The sequence below is a fragment of the Loxodonta africana genome, chromosome 9 (genome assembly GCF_030014295.1).
Source record: "Loxodonta africana isolate mLoxAfr1 chromosome 9, mLoxAfr1.hap2, whole genome shotgun sequence".
Lineage (NCBI taxonomy): Eukaryota > Metazoa > Chordata > Mammalia > Proboscidea > Elephantidae > Loxodonta > Loxodonta africana.
Genome location: NC_087350.1, coordinates 103,060,673 through 103,084,512, shown reverse-complemented (window position 1 = coordinate 103,084,512; position 23,840 = coordinate 103,060,673).

Sequence of the window (23,840 nt, the reverse complement as noted above, 5' to 3'; positions counted from 1 at the left end):
TGCCTTCAGTGCAGCTTGGACTTCTTCCTTCAGTACCATCAGTTCTTGATCATATGCCACCTCCTGAAATGGTTCAATATCAAGTAATTCTTTTTGGTAGAGTGACTCTGTGTATTCCCTCCATCTTCTTTTGATGCTGCCTGTGTCGTTTAATATTTTCCGCCTAGAATCCTTCAATATTGCAACTCGAGCCTTGAATTTTTTCTTCAGTTCTTTCAGTTTGAGAAATGTTGAGCATGTTCTTCCCTTTTGGTTTCCTAACTCCAGGTCTTTGCACATTTCTTTACAATACTTTGTCTTCTCCAGCCACCCTTTGAAATCTTATGTTCAGCCCTTTTGCTTCATCATTCCTTCCTTTTGCTTTAGCTACTTTACATTCAAGAGCAAGTTTCAGAGTCTCTTTTGACAACCATTTTGGTCTTTTCTTTCTTTCCTGCCTTTTTAATGACCTCTTGCTTCCTTCATGTATGATGTCCTTGATATCATTCCACAACTCAGATGGTCTTTGGTCATTACTGTTTAATGAGTCAAATCTGTTCTTGAGATGGCTTCTAAATTCAGATAGAATATACTCAAGGTCATTCTCTGGCTCTTGTGGACTTCTTCTAATTTTCTTCAGCTTCAACTTGAACTTCCACATGAGCAGTTGATGGTCTGTTCCACAGTAGGCCCCTGGCCTTGTTCTGACTGATGATACTGACTTTTCAACATACGTAGCAAATTTGATTCCTGTATATTCTTTCTGGCAGGTCTACATGTATAATCACAGTTTATGTTGGTGAAAAAAGGTATTTACAATGAAGAAGTAGTTGGTCTCGCTGAAGATCATTCAAAAGTGGATACAGCAGTACATCAACAGGGATCTGCCAGAAATTCAAGCCAGATTTAGAAGACATGGAATGAGGGATATCATTGCTTATGTCAGAAGGATGTTGGCTGAAAGCAGAGAATACCAGAAAGATGTTTACCTGTGTTTTATTGACTGTGTAAGGACATCTGACTGTGGATCATAATGAATTATGAATAAGATTGTGAAGACTGGGGATTCCAGAACATTTAATTGCGCTCATGAGGAACCTTTACATAGACCAAGAGGCAGTCATTACAACAGAACAAGGGAATAGTGCTTGGTTTAAAGTCAGGAACAATGAACAACATCATGATAAATGGAAAAAATAACAAAGTTGTTAAGAATTTCATTTTACTTGGATGCACAATCAACATTTATAGAAGCAGCAATCAAGAAATCAAACAACACATTTTATTGGGCAAATCTGCTGCAAAAGACGTCCTTAAAGTGTTTAAAAAAAACCAAAAAACAAAGATGTCACTTTAAGGACTTAGATGTGCCTGACTCAAGCCATGATGTTTTCAATCACTTCACATGTATATGAAAGGTGGTCAATGAATAAAGAAGGTTGAAGAAGAATTGATGCCTTTGAATTATGGTATTGGCAAAAAAAAAATATTGAATATTCCACGGACTGCCAAAGAATGAGCGAATCTGTCTTGGAAGAAGTACAGCCAGAATGCTCCATAGAAGCGAGAATGGTGAGACTTCTTCTCATATGCTTTGGACATGTTATTCATTAGGAGGGACAAGTCCCTGGAGAAGGACATCATGCTTGGTAAAATAGAAGGTTAAAGAAAAAGAGGAAGACTCTTAAATGGATTGATGTAGTGGCTGCAACAATGGACTGAAGCATAGCAATGATTGCAAGGATGGTGTAGGACGGGGGTCAGTGTTTCGTTCTTTGTACATAGGGTCGCTATGAATGGGAACCAACTGGATGGCACCTAACAACAATTCCTATATACAACTCTTCGATCCATTTTGAAGTTATTTGATATAAAGTATTAGGTAGAGATTGAACGCCCCACACTACATTCATTCAATATGTTGGACACTGTGCAAAGAGATGTGATGGTGACCAAATATATAGATTGCTGCTTCAAGGAATTGATAATCTATTGAGGTTGACTGCCATCAATCACATATTCACATTAAAACTATGATTCCTGCTAGAAATGAAAGGTAGTATACAGGGCTAAATGAAGACTTCTAACTCAGAGTCAAGAAAGGCTTCCTGAAGCAGAGATATTTGAGCAGAAATTATAAACAATGGGCGGGTGGTGCAAGGACCCTTACAGCAGAAACAAGAGTGAAGCTCTGTGGGGAGAGATTATAGCCTGTCTACATAACTGCAAGGAGAACAGACAGACAAGGGTGAAAGATTTCTGGAAAGAGTGATATGACATGTGGCTGGTAATGTCAGTAAGGGCCAGGTCAGAAAGGGTCTGGAAGGTCATCATAAGAATTCTAATTTTTATCTTAAGGGCAAGACATGGCCTTTTTAGTATTTGAACTTGGAGGGAAACACAATGTAGGCTTTGTATTTTGCAAAATTGATTCTTACTACAATACAGAGAATGCATAAGTCCAGTTATTAGGTGTCTTAGTCATCTGGTGCTGCTATAACAGAAATACCACAAGTGGTTGGCTTTAACAAAGAGAAATTTATTCTCTCATAGTCTATTAGGCTACAAGTCCAAATTCAGGACACTGACTCCAGGGGAAGGCTTCCTGTCTCTGTTGGCTCTCGAGGAAGGTCCTTGTGATGCATCAGTCTTCCCTTGGTCTGGGAGCTTCTCCGCGCAGGGACCTCAGGTCTAAAGGATACGCTGTGCTCCCAGCACTGCTTTCTTGGTGGCGTGAGGTCCCCCATGTCTCTCTGCTTGCTTCTCTCTTTTATGTCAAAAGAGACTGGCTTAAGACACTATCTAATCTTGTAGATCTCATCAATATAACTGCCACTAATCCATCTTATTACATCATAGTGATAAGATTTACAACATATAGGAAAAATCACATAAAATGGTGGACAATACTGACAATACCGAGAATCATGGCCCAGCTAAGTTGACAGATGTTTTTGGGAGACACGATTCAATCCATGACATTAGGTTGTTACGTTAGTCCTGTAACATCCATTTATATATAATAATGTCCATTACTAAAGAAAAATTAGAAACAATCCCAGGAGAGTTAGCTCAACAAATTATAATATATTATTATAGAGAATTAAGATAATATTTCATAAGAAGATGTAATAACATGGGAAATGCCCATATTAAAGGCAGGAAACAAAATTAGATCACATGATTATATATGTACATATATAAACCACTGCCGTTGAGTCAATTCCGACTCATAGTGACCCTATAGGACAGAGTAGAACTGCCCCATAGGGTTTCCAAGGAGCTCCTAGTGGATTCAAGCTGCCAACCTTCTGGTTAGCATCTGTTGCACTTAACCACTACCCCACCAAGGTTTCCAGCATACATATATATTACATATTATGGAGCTCTGGTGGCATAGTGGTGAAGACCTCAGCTGCTAACAGAAAGGTCAGCAGTTCAAATCTACCAGCCACTCCTTGGGAATCCTATGGGGCAGTTCTACTCTGTCCTATAGGGTTGCTATGAGTTGGAACCAGCTTGATGGCACCTAACAACAACAACATTACATATTATATATCAACATGTTAAAAGTGTTTATTTTGGGTGTTGAATTTATAAGTGGCTTTATTTTTTTTATTCTAATAACTATTTCTTTCCTGAATTTTCTGAACTCTCAATTTTAATACATTAGTTTATATGTATTATATGCAGAATGTACTATTATGTATCATAATCACACCTTCATCAAGAGAAAACACATTCCAGAGAAATTCTTTTTTGACAGAAGATTTGCAGAATTGGAAATAAAGAGGCATTAAAAAAAAAAAGTTTCCCAGGGAAAACAGCCAAGGGCATCCACTTACACGTACACGTACATGTACACGTACACACACACACACACACACACACCTGTGCAGCAACCTCACTGGAAACTTCCTAAATCTCTCTCTTTCCCTGCCCTCCAGACAGAGGCTGATGTTCTTGACCCTTGTTTCCGCCTGGCACAACTCCATCCCTCCCTGAGCATGCCCCCACCCAATGATAGAGGAGACAAACTCTCAGGCTGGACAGCAGCCTACCCTTTTGCCAAATAATCCGGTCACCTCATGCCAAAGGGTAAACCTCCCTCTCAACCAATTTTACCATTGCCTGCCCAAATAATAAAATGAATGAAAGCTAACCTTTGTTGAATGTTCATTTTACGCCAAGCATTTTACAAGCATTGTTTCACATCTTAACAATAATTGTGAGAGTTAGATATTGTATTGCATTGCTTACATTAGCCTAAGATGCAGAAGCAACAAAATACCAGAATGAATGAGTTCAACACAGTGTTTATTTTTCTCTCCCAAAAATGGTCCAATGAGTGTTCTGTTTATCAGTAAGCAGGTTTCTCACATTTTGTTTTTTTGAATCCTGTATTGCATTGTTCCTGTGCATGCAATGAAAGCTGGACTACCATGTCCAGGTTCTAGCCAACAGAACACAGGCAGACCCACTGTCGTAAAAGCACTAGACCAGAATTCGCACCCATCCTCTGCACACATTCTGTTGATGATATCTTAACCACATGGAAGCTCCTCACCACACAGGAAACTGGGAGAGGTAGTCTAGCTGTGAGCACAGGAAGAAGGAGAGAACAGAGGTTTATGGACGCTAGCTGACCCTACTGCCACTATTATTGCAGCTCAGGGAAGTTAAGCAACTTTCCCAAAGTTACACAGGAGAATGTGGCTACATCACAATTCATTCACTCACCTATCTGACTCCAAATTCTTTTCCATTCACTATGCCACCATGCTTTCCACGTGTTCACATCCTTGCCTCTGTATCTTCTCGAGAATCCATGATTGAAAGTGCGGGAACAAAATTGGTCAACTTTCCTTGGACTCCCTAGGCCAGGGTCGGCAAATTAAGGCTTCCAGACCAAATCCAGCTGGCTGCCTATTTTTATAAAGTTTTATTGGAACACATCCAGGCTCACTCATTTACATATTGTCTATGGCTGTTTTTACATTATAATGGCAGAATTGAGTAGTTCGTGGCATTAATGCAAAGCCAAAAATAAGTACTATTTGACACTATACAGCAAAAGTTTGATAACCCCTGCTTTAGACAATCTTTGTCAAAAACACTTTCTTCTCCTCTGAAGAATATGTTAATGAAATAAATGGTAATTTTTGCATGATGAACAGAATACTTTAAGACCTCCACCTGCTCAACAAAGAGACCGAAATGTAACCTACCAAATAAAGTAAGAATCCTGCAATAAAGCCTTTCAAGAGAAGAAATAAATGTTAAAATCAGCATTTCAAACAGGACCAAAGACAGGCAATATCAGTGCCATGCTGAAAGGCAACAGAGTAACTGTAAGAATAACAGAAACACATTCTGGAGCTGTTCCCTTTATACAGTGTTGATAAAATTTATTAATACCATATGTTAGTCGTATGGAGGGAGGCATGGGCTGACTATGAATTTTGGAATTTTACCAGCAAACTTGTACGATCCGAAGTCTCAGATTTGCCGAACTGCTCGTCTTTGTACAGGCTGTGGGTGAAGGTTCGAGAAGGAGGAGGAAAGGAAGAAGTCAAGCTGTTCTCTGTGAAGCTGGAGATGAGTGAGGCTGGACAGGACACGTTCTTGTCAATCTCAATCAGTTTGATGTGTCAAAATTTAAGTGGAGGAAAATGCTGCTGCTTCTTTTCTAAAAAAAAAAAAAAAGTGATTAAATTGAATTTTAACAAAGAGCGATCTGATTGGTTGTCAAGCTGCCCAGCTGTGAGATTAACAGGCCCATAGCCGCTAATTGGTACTCGTTAGGTTCATCATCGTTCATTAAATCAATATGCCTGTGAAAGAGCAGGAAAGAAGCAGGAAAATCTCTTAAGGGGCCTAATCCCACACCCATTTTTTGTATATGATATTAAATGGGATCTTCTATTGCAGTCTTCTTTCTGCGGCTTCTGCACAGCTCAGGTTGTCATTAGTTCTTCAGGTCAAACTGAAGACTAGGGAATCAGACCTTCATCTGTGCCTTAGCCCTGAAGCCAAAAACTCAACCGGAATTTAACACAGGGAACAGGCAAGCAAGAAAAATGGTGTTTTCATGGACTCAGAAGCCTTGGATAACTGGGCTTCTGAGTGGCCATGGCTTCTCTTATGGCCATGGCTTATGATTTTTAAAAAACAACCAAAACAAACCCAGTACCATCAAGCTGATTCGGACTCATAGCGACCCTACAGGACAGAGTAGAACTGCCCCATAGAGTTTCCAAGGAGTGCCTGGTAGATTCAAACTGCCGACCCTTTGGTTAGCAGCTGTAGCACTTAACCAGTTTTTTATTTTCCCGGAATCAGAGGATGGATCACAAAATATTCAAAGTTACGAAGAGATGAGTTGTTTCCTCCTTTGAATCAAAAAGACTCTGCTGCGGTAGCTGAATTCCAAGTACCCATACTGTTGGGAAACCACTTTCCTCATCATGAAGGTGGTGGTGTTGTTAGCTACTATACGCTGCCTGGTCCTGAGCCATCCCCACAATGGTTGCAGATCAAACAGTGTACTAGGCCCTAAATTGGGTTTGCTGTGTCTTCTCAAAGCTATGTGAAATGATAAAACAAATCCCTGTGTCCTGTCCTTAGCTCTTAAATTTCTGTCACGAATGCATTGTTTTTGTGAAAGCATAGATCGCCCTAAACAATGCCTCCATTTCCTCCTCCCTTACTTGCTGGAGATCAGTTTTTGTTCCTGGTTTTCTTTTTTTCCCCTCTGCTTCATTGGAAAACTGCAGGCCTTGAGTTATTGTAGCACGGTTCATGCCTAGATGCAGTAGGGGTACTTGGCCTTCAGGTTTGTGCCTAGCTACACTGAAGGCATGAGTCATTACACAATAATTCACTCCATGTCATGTCCTATTGCTTAATTAACTTTTCTATCAGAGTAACTGCATTTTCGCATCAGCAAATGTGGTGTCCTCTTATGACTTAAAAGCGTTCCTTGATTATATGCTGGTGGGTCAGGAATACTGTGAGACAATTTATTAAAGGTTAGTTGAATCTCAGGGCTGGGATAAAAACCATCATCTTTTATGTAAATAGAGTGTGAAAACACCCCTCTGGATGAGGCAGTAACGGAAAAAGTCAGGACTGCTAGTCTTTCGTATCATAGTAAAAAATGTTACTTTCTGACATTTGTACAGATAAAGAAATAGTGCAATAGTTTTGTGTTCTTTTTTTTTCTCTCCAATTTCAAAACATCTGCTATTCCATTGTGTATGTGTGTGTGTTTAACTGGTTTTAGGTCTGCAGGTGTGATCACAAGGGATAAAATATCTGTGATTTGCCTCAGAAAATGAAGAGAAATATATGCAAAACTGGCAGATGACCTCAGTGGCCACGAAGTAACAATTGTCAGAGTATTTATTATAAAGCCTTGCAAATTCACATTGGGAGTCTGTAGTTCGGGGGCTAGCAGGTTGTCCCAGCTGTGTGACCCATGCTCAGGTTCTATCCATGGGTCAGGTGCAAAACTGACATCTACTCTTAGCTTCCCTGGCTCACCTCTCTCTCTGCTCCCATTAACAAAGAGAAAGACCAGTTCTATCTTCAATTCTGTGGGAAGTGCCGCTTCAGTAACAACTGTGGTGGATAAGGTGGGTTTGTTCCCCTTATCAGTGACCAAGAGGAAAAAGCTGAGGGTTGAGGTGAGCCAGCTGGTCGGTCATAATGAGGACATGCCAGACTCAAGAGTTCTTTCCTGATAAACTGTGAGGAATGTTGTGAACGAGGAGCGAAGTTCCCATTAGTCACTGGCATGGCCTTCAACGTTCAGGGGAGAAAAAACATCAATATTATATTTACCACGAGAGATCATCCCTAGTCGGAATGGTTTATTGGGAAGAACAGGGATTTGGAATTAGGCAGACTTTGATCTCAACCCTAAAACAACCACTTGTTGGCTATGAGACTTCAGGGCAATTATTTAATGTCTCTGAAGCTCAGTTTCTTCAACTGTAATATAGAGAGAATAATACCATCTTAGAGGATCAAGGTGCCAACTAAATGAGATTTTATATATACATATATAAAGTATATAGAAAATTAAATTGATTAAAATGTACTTATCATGATAACCATGAATCTCCAATGAAAGAGCATAAACTATTTTTCTGTACTTTATTAATGAGGTTTATGCAGAAAGGAAAAGTGGCTTAAGATGAATTTTTTCTACGAACTATGAGAATTATGACCAAATGGCTTTGCTCTATGAACAAACAACACTGACTATATGAACCAAGCAGAGCTTGTTTGTTGGAAAGGAGAAGAGTTCACTTTGTTACATCTCCCCACAAGCTAATGCATTGATAAGTTGGGGATATCAGAGGGCCAGCTAGCCGGGAAGACACCATTCCCAAATTTGGGCCCTAAGAAAAGATGCAGGGTTCGCCCTGCAGAAGACGCCAAAGAGTAAGGTTTCAGTCCCAGGAAGAGTAGGTATCCTGAGAAACAAGGAAAGGAATGAAAATGCTGATACTGAGGGACCAAGGAATTGTTAGCGTAGATTCTTTAGAGAGTAAAAACCTGGCAAATGGTCTTCTCACTCCTCAGACAGATCAGAAAGAAGCCCCCTTCCTCTTAGATACTTCTTCCAGAGAGCTGTACATTCTCTTATCACCTAGTAAGCATTTGTGCTTTAGTACGAATTCTTACATCTGAATCCTGTGCTCCAAACACCACCTTGAGAGTGAAAGAATCTTCATGGGAGGTACTGAAGGAGGGGAGTAAATTTTCCATCCAAATAATAATTTTGAAGCTCAAACTTCCTCCCTGTAAAGGGAATTAAATCCTGGGAGACTAGGATTTCCAGCTGCCTGGGGCAGATACGTTCAGCTTATGGGTTTATCCATAGTGAATATGGACATTGAAGTCAAGCTGAGAAGGGCAGCTGTTTCTGAGAAGATAGCCAAGGAGAGGTGAAATCAAAGAAATATTCCACCCTGTGGCTGAGTTAAACTCAGAGCAAGTCAGCTGGGCTGTAGGGGAGGATGAAGGAAAGGGTAGTAAGGGCCTCAAGAGTTGGGAAATGTGTGTCAAAGACAAACGATTTCACCTAGCAATTGGTTTTTAATTACTAAGCCTGGAGCCTTCTGCTGCCACAGTTAGTCACAACAGTATTACTGGTGATAACTGGCTGTCTGGGAAATTGCAAGGGAAGAGTGTTCTGGATAGAGAAACCTCATGGACTCCTGCCTGACAGAGAAGCTACAGAGGGACTCTGGTCATGGAGGAAAGCAGGGAAGTAAGAAAGCAAAAAGCCAGGATATGGGGCTTAAAATAAAAGTGGGTGGAAACCAACAACTAATTTGTTCATTTTTTATAATCTTGCCAAGCATGAAAACTGTGTGAAGACAAATGACCCCATGGGTCTGAAGTTGGCCTTTAATTACCAAGCCTGAGTCTTATCACAGTCTCACCTCATGGTTCCCAAACAGCAAATATGTCCAAAAAGCACAGAAGCCCATGACAATCATGACTCCACTGGCCTTCTCATCCTTTCGCTGGGAATAAGTAAGCTGAGCAAGAGGACAAATTTGAGTACACAAGGCTCTCCAACCAACTGACTGAGAGATCTTGCTTCTCAGTAGTAGCAAGAGCACTAGCTTTGCCCTTAAAAAGTGGTTGCACTCGAGGGCATCAGAGGAATTTATCCGGCACCTACTAACTCTCAACTTTTCCTGCTGGTCAAAAAGCTTTTACACACTGAATACGCAATGGATAAGTGGTAACGTTAGTGAAAGGTAAGACAGTACACAGTACTGGGAAAGCTAGCACAGCTTGTCCAAGGCAAGGGCATGGAAGTTCCATAGACACATTTAAACTCCCCAAGGAACAAAATTACTGGGCTGAAGGCTGTGGGGACCATCATCTCGGGAGCATCTAGCTATTGGCGTAACTGTGTTTATAAAGAAAATGTTCTACATTCTGCTTTGGTGTCTTAAAAGCTTCTGAGCAGCCATCTAAGATATTCCACTGGTTTTACCCCATCGGGAGCAAGGGATAATAAAGATACAAGTGAAAGATTAGTTTAAAGGATTAACGGACCACAGTTACCACAGCCTCCACCAGACTGAATCCAGCACTACTAGATGGTACCTGGCTACCACCACTGACTACTTTGACAGGGATCACAATAGAGGTTTCAGACAGAGCTGGAAAAAAATGTAGAACAAAATTCTAACTCACAAAAAAAGATCAGACTTGCTGGCTGGCCTTACAGAGACTGGAGAAACCCCAAGAGTATGGCCCATAGACACCCTGTTAGCTCAGCAATGAAGTCACTCCTGAGGTTCACCCTTCAGCCAAAAATTAGACCCACAAAACAAAACAAGACTGAAGAGGCACACCAGCCCAGGGGTAAGGACTAGAAGGTGGGAAGGGACAGGAAAGTTGATAATAGGGAACCCAAAGTCAAGAAAGAGAGAGTGTTGACATGTTGTGGGGTTGGTAACCAATGCCACAAAACAATATGTGTACTGTTCAATGAGAAGCTAGTTTGTTCTGTAAACCTTCATCTAAAGTATAATAAGAAAATTACAGGCCAAAAAAAAAAAAAAATCTTTAACGTTATTCCAAAGGGTAATTGTCTTTACATGCATGAATAACGTCTGTGCTGAGGAAATGTGTACTCTCACATGTATGCTCACATTCTGAACCTCATATACAAAGACACTCAACAAACTGCTGAAGCCCTCTGAGAGGAGTCCTCACCAAAGAGATGGGGTAGCCAGTCATCTCATCCATTGCCTACTGGCATTGAATGATGCACACTCCAGGGATGACCTGGCAATGTCCTCCAGATCACAGCAGCTGCTAACTCTGAAGCTAAGCTCTACCATCTCATTTTCCTAGCATCAGCAGCCCACAGTTGCCTCCAGTCATCTCAGGAGGGAAGGGAGCTTCCACCTTCTTGCTGAAGTGACATGAGCTGTGCCCCCCTTCTCCTCTGGACCCACTCACATCTCACAACTACACTCAGTAGCTGCTCATCCAGCCACCTCTAACTCTCTCTTGGAAGCAAGTCCTGGCCAAGTTTCTGACCACAACTGTTCCACCTAGAGTATAGCTGGTGGGTCAGAGGATGACCTAAAACAGCTGGATGATTCAGGATAGGTTGGAAGGAGAAAGAAAGTGTGCACAATTCCAAGGTTTAATGAAGACGTGTGCATTTCCAAGAGTGTGTGTCTTTGTAGATATATGTGAGCTGGTGGGGTATGTAGTCATGTAAGGGCATGTGCGTGGGTATCTGATGAGGAAGGGTATTGGTGTAGGAGAGGATGGCTGAAAGTATGTGTGGTTAGTATTTATCTAATGGGTAATGTGTGGACATTATTAGATGTGGCTTGTGAGCTTTTGCAAGCTAGGTTAAATACAGGTATACCTAAATATATTTAGAGTATCATATATTTACTGGAGTCTCATCTATACTGTCCAGGCCTGTGAAGTGAGCTATTTAAAAAACATCTAAGCCTTTATTCACATAGAGCAGGGCTTTTTAGTTTAGCCAAAGTCTTTGAGTGTAGCTCAGAAGTCCCTGAACCCTTTCTGAAGCCCTCTGTCTAAAGCTGCCCTTGAAGATGAAGTTTATCCTAAAGCTCTGCTTTGTTAGAGCCCAGATGCTCAGATGCCGCATGGCACCAGCCACATGGCTGTGCACTGCAGGCTGTGCAAGCTGCCAACTGACATCCATATGCATTCAGTTCCCCTACCAGGCTTTGGCCCTGATCACTTCACTTTCTCCTTCCTCACCACTGCACAGCTGAAATCAGTGAACCCCCAATATGAGTCCTGGCATCCAGAATGGTGGTCATTTCTGGGGGACACCCACACTTGATCTGCTCTTAGACTCCTTGCCCCTACTTGTTGATTATGTTTTAGATTCAAAGCACATGGTTTTGATTTGTCCTCCAGATTTTGAAAAGCAGAGAGGGTCCTATCAGGCAGACAAACACAAATTCTGAGTTGGGTTCTTGTTATAATTTTGTGGTTTGCTTTTTTGTGTATGCTCATGAGCTAATGCAATGGGAGCATTGTTATTAACTGCAAAAAATAAAGGACCCTGTGTCTCTTCTCCCAAGTCTTTAATGGATACCAGATCCAGCTGCCCATGGCAACTGACGTAGCATTTAAGGTCATGTAAGGTTTTCTTATAATCTTGCCCCAGCTTACTAATCATTTCAGTCAAACAAATAACTGTTGAACATTTGCTATATTCAAGGCAGCTTACTAGTCTCATGGTGATAAAGCGATAAAGTAATCTGGTATAGATCCAGATTTCAAAGTACTGTTTCACATATTCTAGGTATAATAAGGCAGAATCAGATAAATAAAGGCATGCTGAGAGTAGCATGAAAGCGATTAATTCCTATCGAAGAAATTAATTAAATTAAGCAAGATAGGATGACAACAAATGAAAAGCTTGATAGTGGAGACCCCAATTCTATATCACAACCCCAAAATTCACTTCGAATTTCCAGACCCATTTATTCAACATCTCCACATATATATCCCTAGTTTCCACAAACACGATAGCCAACACAGAGCAATCATCTTTTCCCCAAACTTGCTCTTATTTTCTTGTTCCTTAATTCAAAGAAAAGCACCATCACTGCTCCCCCAGTTGCTTAATGGAAAATCCTCAGCATTATCCTTGACCATCCTCACTGCTCCCAAAGTCAATCAAACATCAATTTATGTTGCCGTTGCCTCCACTTTCTCCAGTCCCACCATCATTTCCCATGAGTATTATTGTAACAGCTTTCAGTTTGGTCTCCTCCAATGTATTCAAACTACTCCAGCTAAAGCAATGTTTCAAAATTAATAATCTGATCATGTCACTTGGCTACCTAAGTTGATCAATGCCCCTTCAGATGAAATTCATGCCCTCTACACCTCAGTTACACAGTAGTTCATGGCCTGGTCCTTGTTTATTTTCCAGCATCACCTCTGGCTATACTTACTTTCTTTATCCTTCACACAGGACATGGTTCACACAGACTTAAAGCATCATGCTGTCTATCATCACTATTTTTTGTTTGTTTTGTTTTGTTTTGAATACCATCCTTACACCTTCCTTCACCTGAATAACTTCTAACAATTCTCCTGATCTCAAATTAAAAATCACTTCCACAGGAGGACGTTTTTGACCTTCTTCCAAGAGGGGGTCAGAAGCCTCTGCTTTGTTCTCTCATAGCCCTCTATGCTTACTATTACAGAAGCATGACAGTCCATATTATTACTAACCATTTACAGTTCTATATCTATCTACAGACTGTCAGTTTCCTTGGGCAAGACTGGGTATTCTGTTCATTGGCATATCCTTAAGACATAGTACAGTGTCTGTAACAAAGAAGGTGCTCAAAAAATATTTGTTGAATGAATGTATAAATGAATGAATGAATAGAAAATAGAAATAGGATGATTATCTGAAGGGGAAGCAAATTTAGGCAAAACTTATATTCTAATTTTCTTTACCCTAGCAAACACTGCCTACTCCTGATTGTCTTCATGCCTTTGCTCTTACCTCTTCTCCCACTTGGAATGTCTTCTTCCTCCTGCCTCTCCAACAGACATGCCTATTACTCCAATACTTGCCTAACTGTTAACCACCCACAATTACCTATAACATACAAGTTAGAATGTGATTTTATACTGTCTTATGATCGCCCTAATTTTTTCACTTGAATAAGTTTTATCTCCACGTTGAGATAAGAAGATTCATATTTCACTTATAAGATAAAGGTATTTTATTTTTCTTATCAAATCTACCACAGTCCTAGGTACTTAGTGACATGCTGGGAGAAGATGGTGCTTAATTATCCCTGTTGATTAATTAATAACATTTAGTGATCGATTTCTTTCTATTTAGCAACAAGTCTTATGAAAGTTTTCTAGTCATTTCATTTCCAATCCAGGAGTGAATCAGGGAGCCTGACCATGCTTGAAAAGTACAGCTTTTGATGACAGCCATACTACTTTCAATCCAAGCACCAAACTAGGAAAATTCATTCGTTTAGTAAACATTTATTAAGGGCAAATTGTGTGCCAAAACATCTGCTATCCCATTACCCTCCTCAGCCTCCTATCCACTTGCCATTACTGTTTACAATCATGGGAATTCCCAGGTTCTTTAGATGCAGAGCCTGAGGCAAGGATTCCTGTTGAAGTCTTCTTAGGGGAAGAGAAGCAGAGAAGAAAGCTAAACACGTACATGGTAGCAGCTGAGATCCAACTTCAGCCAGGCCCCATGGGGCGCTCTAGAGCACAGATTTCACTTCAGAATTCACCCTACTTTGAGGCAAGGGCTAGCTTTTGTACTCTTTTAGTCATTGCCTCAGGGGTGGTGACGGGGTGTATCCTCCGAGGTACAATGACTCCCATTGAGCCAAGGGCTATTCTACAGAGAAGTGGCACCTGTAAGCTAACAGTGAACCTTCTCAGAAGCTGGAGTGTGTATGTGCTGGCCTGGTAAAGAGGATCCAGATGGAGTAAGAGCCACAAAACTATACTTCTAGAGAATTCATTCCATGTCATGGATTAAATTATGTTGCCTCAAAAATGTGTGTATTAACTTGGTTAGGCCATGATTCCCAGTATTCTGTGGTTGTCCTCCATTTCCTGATTGTAATTTTACATTAAGAGGATTACGGTGGGATTGTAACACAACCCTTACTCAGGCCACTTCCTTGATCCAATGTAAAGGGAATTTCCCCGGGGTGTGACCTGTACCACCTTTTATCTCTCAAGAGATAAGGCAGCACCAGGAGCAGAGTGTGTCCTTTGGACCTGGGGTTCCTGCGCTTGAGAACCACCTGGACCAGGGGAAGATTGATGATGAGGACCTTTCTCCAGACCCAACAGAGAGAGAAAGCCTTCCCCTGGAGCTGACACCCTGAGTTCGGACTGCTAGCCTACTTCACTGTGAGCAAACAAATTTATCTTTGTTAAAGCTGTCCATTTGCAGTATTTCTGTTACAGCAGCACCAGATGACTAAGACACTCCATCCAGTAAATATGTAAAAGAATCAAGAACGGTCTAATGAGCTTAACACTTTGAAGGCCTGGTTGAAGGCCTGGTCTTAGCAGAGGGTAATCAGAAGCTGCACGCATTGACATGGATATAACTAGACAGGTCACAGATTTCTAGATTACTAGCCCTAAATATTAGAGACTATCTCAAGAATAGATTTGATGCATTGAACACTAGTGACCGAAGACCAGACGAATTGTGGAATGACATCAAGGATATCATTCATGAAGAAAGCAAGAGGTCACTGAAAAGACAGGAAAAAAAATAAAAGACCAAGAGGGATGTCAGAGGAGACTTTGAAACTTGCTCTTGAGCATCGAGCAGCTAAAGCAAAAGGAAGAACTGATTAAGTAAAAGAACCGAACAGAAGATTTCAAAGGGCATCTCGAGAAGACAAAGAAAAGTATTATAACGACATGTGCGAAGAGCTGGAGATGGAAAACCAAAAGGAAAGAACACGCTTGGCGTTTCTCAAGCGGAAAGAACTGAAGAAAAAATTCAAGCTTTGACTTGCAATAGTGAAGGATTTCATGGGGAAAATATTAAACAACACAGGAAGCATCAAAAGAAGTGGAAGGAATACACAGAGTCATTATACCAAAAAGAATTAGTCGATATTCAGCCATTTCAAGAGGTGGCATATGATCAGGAACCAATGGTACTGAAGGAAGAAGTCCAAGCTGCTCTGAAGGCATTGGTGAAAAACAAGGCTCCAGGAATTGATGGAATATCAATTGAGATGTTTCAACAAATAGATGCAGCGCTGGAGGTGCTCACTCATCTATGCCAAGAAATATGGCAGACAGCTTCCTGGCCAACTGACTGGAAGAGATCCATATTTATGCCTATTCCCAAGAAAGGTGATCCAACCAAATGTGGAAATTACAGAACAATATCATTAATATCACACGCAAGCAAAATTTTGCTGAAGATCATTCAAAAATGGCTGCAGCTGTATATAGACAGGGAACTGCCAGAAATTCAGGTCAGTTTCAGAAGAGGACTTGGAACCAGGGATATCATTGCTGATGTCAGATGGATCCTAGCTGAAAGCAGAGAATACCAGAAGAATGTTTACCTGTGTTTTATTGACTATCCAAAGGCATTCGACTGTGTGGATCATAACAAACTATGGATAACACTGCGAAGAATGGGAATTCCAGAACACTTAATTGTGCTCATGAGGAACCTGTACATAGATCAAGAGGCAGTTGTTTGGGCAGAACAAGGGGATACTGATTGGTTTAAAGTCAGGAAAGGTGTGCGTCAGGGTTGTATTCTTTCACTATACCTATTTAATCTGTATGCTGAACAAATAATACAAGAAGCTGGACTATATGAAGAAGAACAGGGCATCAGGATTGGAGGAAGGCTCATTAACAACCTGCGTTATGCAGATGACACAACTTTTCTTGCTGAAAGTGAAGAGGACTTGAAGCACTTACTAACGAAGATCAAAGAACACAGCCTTCCGTATGGATTGCACCTCAACAAAAATCCTCACAACTGGACCAATGAGCAACATTATGATAAATGGAGAAAAGATGGAAGTTGTCAAGGATTTCATTTTACTTGGATCCACAATCAACAGCCATGGAAGCAACAGTCAAGAAATCAAAAGACGCATTGCATTGGGCAAAGCTGCTGCAAAGACCTCTTCAAAGTGTTGAAGAGCAAAGATGTCACCCTGAAGACTAAGGTTCGGCTGACCCAAGCCATGGTATTTTCAATCACATCATATGCATGTGAAAGCTGGACAATGAATAAGAATACCGAAGAAGAGTTGACGCCTTTGAATTGTGGTGTTGGCGAAGAATATTGAATATACCTTGGACTGCCAAAAGAACCAACAAATCTGTCTCGGAAAAAGTGTTGCCAGAATGCTCCTTAGAGGTGAGGATGGCGAGACTGTGTCTTACGTACTTTGGACATGTCGTCAGGAGGGATCAGTCCCTGGAGAAGGACATCATGCTTGGCAGGGTACAGGGTCAGAGGAAAAGAGGAAGACCCTCAATGAGGTGGATTGACACAGTGGCCGCAAGAATGAGCTCAAGCATACAACAATTGTAAGGATGGTGCAGGATGAGACAGTGTTTCGTTCTGTTGTGCATAGGGTCGCTATGAGTTGGAACTGACTTGACGGCACCTAACAACAACAGCTAACATCCCTAAATAGGAATAAAACAATTCTACAAGAAATCACTTCTGTTTTTAATTAAAAAAAAAAACAACGAAGTGTAGATTTGGGAAGATGATTTAAGATGTGATAGATGTCAAGCTGACTAAAACTAGTCCAGAGTCACAAATTATTGACTTTATTCTTTATTTACGCTCATGCTAGTTCAGTTATCCTCAGGCTTCCATGAGAATCTACACGGGGCATTCAGAAACTGTGAAGCAAGGTTTCATTTTGCCTTCATGCTGATAATTTTCTATCACTCCATCCATCACACAGTTTCAATTATTAAGGCAACACAAGCCATAGTCATTTTTTTAACTATCTTTAAACTTTGGCATTGGGTTTCCTTGAGAATAAGTTATTCATCTGTGAAAAAGAAAAATCTTGAACTCAAAACAGGGACATGACATAAGGCAGAGAAGGATTTACTTGGTTCCATGTCTCCTTTGCTTTGGTGTCTATGCTCAGTGCTGGGAACCAGCTTTGACAGAAGGGAAAGATGCTTTTCATGGCCATTCACATGTTTGCCCTTGGCATGTGGTTTTCTCCTTCAGCAGAACTAGCTGGCTGTGCGATAGCACCTTTCACAATCCTGGCTGAGAAGTCTTCCACTTACCAGTGCATGTGTGTGCGCTGGCATGACACAGCCATCTATCCAACCCAGGGTGTGGCAGGATTATGTTGTATGACACCAGGTTTCTGCTAAGCTTCCTCAGGCCCCTGCTTGCCAGCCAAACACTTTGTAGGCTCAGAAAGAAATGTTCTAAAGTACTAAGAGATAGACAGCAGCCATTGCCCCTAAATTACAACAAAGAGTACGCCATTAAAATTGTTTGTAGCTGACTTATGGATAATGCAGAGCAATTAGCAATCAATTGGCATTGTAATAGCACAGGATACAAAGGGAACTATAAAAGTAAACTTTCCCATTTGGTGGTTTAAAGGAGAAAAAAAGTTGTCTTAAACTGCTCTCTAAAGCAGAACTTTTTAATTGTCTCAAGGCTTGATGTGAAAGATCTAACAAATAATCACATACATTTCCAAGCACCTACCTGGCAATGTAAGAGGGAAATGCAGGGATTACATAAATACCAGAATGGCTTGATATACAGAGACATGTCTTATTTACTTCTGTTAATTCAACGCCTGTGAAGCCCAAAGCCTGGTATAAAGTAGACACTCAATAAATGCTTGTTGAATGAAACAATTCTTTAAGCAGATCCCTTTCCCAGATTTTCCAGGGACATAATCCAGCCTTATCCTGGGTTATCAGATAAATAAAAAGGGGGGGAAATGCCCAGTTTAAACAAACTTTATAAATGTTTATATTATTAGTTACATGAATCATTCTAACTATTGATGTTTTCTTCAGATATTAGAAAAAAGAACCTCTCTCTTTTGGGGGCTATTAGGATAGGGACTTAATGTAAGCCTCCTAGTTGGAAAACCATTCAGAACGTGGTTAGTTGAGACATATTTTAAGGGAAATGGATTAAGATATTTGACTGACTGAATGGAGATCCTTAATAACAAAAGATGATCATTATTTGTATTATTATAGTAAGTAGTAAAACTAATCCTCGAAGTAAAAAACTTGGGTAAAAATAATTTTCACTATATCAAAATGAAATAGTTAAAATTTCTCTCACCAAGTTGAGAAATATCTTTTGGTAGAAATCTAGAAGACCAAAGTAGAATCCTATCTTGGTAGTAATTATTTGTGGTTGTTGTTGTCAGGTGCCATGTGTCGATTCCGACTCACAGCGACTCTATATACAGCAGAAGGAAACACTTCCTGTCACCGGGCCATCCTCACAATCATTGCTATGTTTGAGCTCACTGTTGCAGCCACTGTGTCAATTCATCCTCTTGAGGGCCTTCCTCTTTTTCACTGACCCTCTGCCTTACCAAGCGCGATGTCCTTTTCTAGGGACCGGCCCCTTCTGATAACATGTCCAAAGTACTGAAATGAAGTCTCACCATCCTTACTTCCAAGGAGCGCTCTGGCCATACTTCTTCCAAGACAGACTTGTTCCTTCTTCTGGCAGTCCGTGATGTAGTCGATATTCTTCACCAACAACATAATTCAGAGGCATCAATTCTTCCTCGGTTCATTGTTCTTATTCATTGTTCAGATTTTGCATGCATATGAGGCAATTGAAAATACCATGGCTTGGGTTAGATGCACTTTAGTTCTGAAAGTGACAGCTTTGCTTTTCAACACTTTAAAGATGTCTTTGTGGGTTGGAATCAACTCAACAGCAGTGGGTTTAGTTTAGTTTTTTTTTTTTTGCTTTTTTGCAGCAGATTTGCCCAGTGCAATACACTGTTCAATAAAACACAGGTAAACATCTTTCTGGTATTCTCTGCTTTCAGCCGAGATCCCCACCCAACATCAGCAATGATATCCCTTGTTCCACATCCTTTCGGACCCTGTTGATGTACTGCTACAACCATTTTCAAATTATCTTCAGCAAAATTTTACTTGTGGGTAATATTAATGATTTGTTCGGTAATTTCTGCATCCTCTTGGATCACCTTTTCTTTGTAATGGGCACAAATATGGATCTCTTCCAGTCAGTTGGCCAGATAGTTGCCTTCCAAATTTCTTGGCATAGGCGATTGAGCAACTCCAGCGCTGGATTTGTTTGTTGAAACATCTCATCTGGTATTCTGTCAATTCCAGGAACCTTGTTTTTCACCAATGTCTTCAGGGCAGCTTGGACTACTTCCTTCAGTACCATTAGTTCTTGATCATATGCTGTCTCCTAAAACGGCTGAACATCAATCAATTCTTTTTGATAGTGTCTTTGTTTATTCCTTCCATCTTCTTTTGATGCTTCCTGCATCAATTATTTAGAGAATTTAAATTTTCCTTATTGATTTATAGAACATTTTTAAAAATCTTAATTTTGATAAGTATAATAAAATGTATCAATACAATGACTACTGACTTTTTACATGTAAGTATTTTCTGGATTAAGAACCTTGTGTAAAATGATTAAATTATATTGGTGGTAATTATTCAATTGATTGTCACAATTTAGGTGAAAGAATCCTGAAGTTAGACTTGGGTTTGAATTCCTATTTGACCTTTTACCAAACACACGATTTGGGTTTTTCCTAACCTCTCTGAGCCTAAGATGAGATAGCAAGAGTGTCATAAGAATTATACAATATAATGAAACCCTACTCAATAACATAAAATACTGTACTTTTACACGAACAATGTGCACCCTCTGTGTTTGTTTGCCGGCCACACCCTCCCCCCACGACGTATCCTCACAAGCACCACCATGCCAGTCCTCTTCCCAGGGATAGGTAGAACTTGGCCCACAAAGAAATACAGAAGGAGTGTGTTATTTGGGTAAAAATACTGTAGCTGCTCAGTATATAAATGAAGCAAGCAATGAATAAAGCTTTTGATATACTATCAGCGAGGCATGCACAGATTTCTTGCCCTGGGCCTGACCCATTCCCTACCATCTCCCTTGCCACAGCTGGCATGTTATTTGTAATTAATTGCAAAAAAACCAGCCAATTCCAGAAGTTACATGTAAGATCCTGGACACAAGTACAATTAACTGACCCACACAGTTATGAAATTCATGACTTTTACTTCATTAACATCATTTTCTAATCAGCTAGGTTAATCATAACTGAGAAACTTTTTATTGAAGTATAAATCATTCTCAGTAGTAAACTGAGATCTTTCACCTCTGAGGCTGAATTCAATTGCTTTCAGACTGACCCTGAATTTCATAACTGTGGACTGGCCCTATAAAGTTTATGAAATATTAATAAGGTGTTTTTTAAAGAAATTAATACCAGTTTCTCATTTCATAGGTTTTTGGAGAAAGGCTCACTTTAATAGTTTTTAGGGGTCTTTTTGGACTTTGTCTCCTAGTGCATTAGGATAGGCAACCCTTTCCCTCTGTATACCCCTCTCAGTTAGGCCGTACTAGAGCTCTACTAAGAAATCAGTATACTTCCTTGGTGAAATCAGGCCCATATGAAGATAGCTTTCAACTGCAGCCAACAAATAAATCATGTGTAGATGCTTTAGAGTTATATGCTACAAACTACCAGCCATCTGCGAGTTTGTTGTACTGTGGTGGCTTGCATGTTGCTATAATGCTGGAAACTGTCCCAACAATATTTCAAACACTAGCAGGGCCACCCGTGGTGGGTAGGTTTCAGTGGAGCTGCCAGACTAAGACAGGCTAAGAAGAAAGGCCTGTGATCAAATTCTGAAGATCAGCCAGTGAATATCCATTGGATCACAACAGTCTGACCCTCAAATGATCATGAGTTGACATTGTTTTGTTCTGTTGTGCATCGGGTCACCATGAGTCAGGGAGGATTGGAGGGCAGCTAACAACGACCAATTTGATGTCAGGAGGAAGCATGGTCTTTTTGTGGAACAGTCTAGGGTGAAGGCAACTTTAGAAATAATACTTACTGATACGGATGCTGAACGTCATTTCCCAAATCTGAAAACTCTGGACAACGCCTACTTAAGAGTCTTACTTAAAATTTTTTAAAGATTAAACAGCACCCAGTTAGTGTACCTGGTTCGTAATACGTTAACCAAACTGTATTTTTTCTATTCCTACAGGCCATCCCATTTCAGTTCATTGGTGAAGTACTTAACATGTAGTAAGATTATTTCGACTAACTTTTATTGCTCATTCTTTATTTCCCACATCAACAGCTGACCTGTTTGATTTTGGGGGTTAGGTCTTGATTGCTTGGGAAATAAGATCTATTTATATTTGGGCTTCATTATAATTACTCTTATTTTTTCTTTTCTAAATTTTGTTCTGTGTTTCCTTCAGTTGAAGTCATAATCAGAGCAGGAAAATTTTCTTTGTTTTCATCCAAATCCCGATCTGATGAATGGACGAGTCCCTTTGTCTCTATGGAATTGATATTCCCTACATTCATCTAATTTTAATATTGGTTCCACAGTCAGCTGCTTGCCTTCCAAGATTATGCTAAAATAAAGTACGTTGGAGATGTTTCCCTGTTCTATCTTTGAAAGAATTAGTAAAAGATTGTAATTATCTGTCCTATAAAAGTTCTGTAGAAGTCACTGGGCACAGTTTGCACGGATTTATGTGTCAGTGTGTATAATCGGGGTGTATAGATTTTTACTGACTTAATTTCCTTAATGATTATATGTCTACACAGGTGTTTCTTCTTCATTATTCAATTTTCTATGAGGGTATTCAATTCATCTAGATTTTTAGAACCTTATCATAAATATTTTACCAATTGCCATCAAGATGATCCTGACTCATAGCAACCCTACAAGACAGAGTAGAACTGCCTCTTAGGGTTTCCAAGGAGCAGCTGGTGGATTTGAACTGCTGACATTTTGATTAGCTCTTTCTTAACCACTGTGCCACCAGGGCTCCACACTTATTTGTTTTAAATCCCTGCTTTGTCCCTAGTATTTATTAATTTGCGCAATCTCTCTTTTCTCACTCGGTCTTGTCAGGTTTACCTATTCTGGTAGATTTTTCAAAGAAGTGACTATTCTTTTGTTGATTTGTTTATTTTAGTTATTACATCTTTTTATTTCATTAATTTCTGCTTTTAATGTTTCCTTCATGCTTCTTTGTATGAGTAAATTTTGTTACTCTTTATTGGGTTTATTAAGCTGCATGTATACCTCATTAATTTTCAGTGTCTATTTTTTTCTAAGATAAGTATTTTCTGTTGAAAATTACTTCAGCGTCATAATTTAGATGCATCCCTCAAGTTGGAGATGCATTTTTTTTTCCTCATTACTGCTCAGTTCTAAAAATATTCTAATTTACATTTTCATTTGTTCTTTTATCCTGTCAGTTCTTTTTTTTTTTTCCCCTTGAGGTATGTTTTAAATTTCCAAATATATAAAGCTTTTTAAGTAGTCTTTTAGCTACTGATTTTTAAATTAATATAATTAGGTAACACAGCCTATAGGATGGCAGTTTTCTGAAATTTGTTGAGACTTCCTTTATGGCCCAATGCATGATACATTTTCATAAATATCACTTCTGTGATTGAGGAAAATCTTTATTCATCAATTGTTATTAATGTTTCTTAGATCAAGCTTATTAATTATATATTTTTTCCAAATCTTCTATGTACTTAACATTTATTGTTCTGTTTTAACTTCTTCTTTAATAAGATAGATGAGTATTTTCTCAAATTCTCCCAATTTGTAATTCTTCAATTTTTGTTTTCTATATTTTCAGGCTGTATTATTCATGCATTTTTATCAGACGTGAAAAGCTTATTAGATTTATTGTGATTATTAGCACACTTGGAGTTAATTTTGCCATCTTATTGTGCAGTTTCACCCCAGCCTGCTTTGTATTTGCTTCTTGTTTTGTGCCTCATTTTGAATTGATTTAAATTTTTATTACATGTATCCCTCTGGCATATGATAAGCATTATCCAATATTTCTATTATTTTAAGGACTACCTTAACATTTTAGCATGCATACTTATGTAACACAACCTAAAGATAATCAACATCTCTCCTTCCTTCCAGTTAGAAGACATTGGAACACTTTAACTCTGATCACTTCCTTTTATCTTACCTTTTAAGTCAGATCTTTT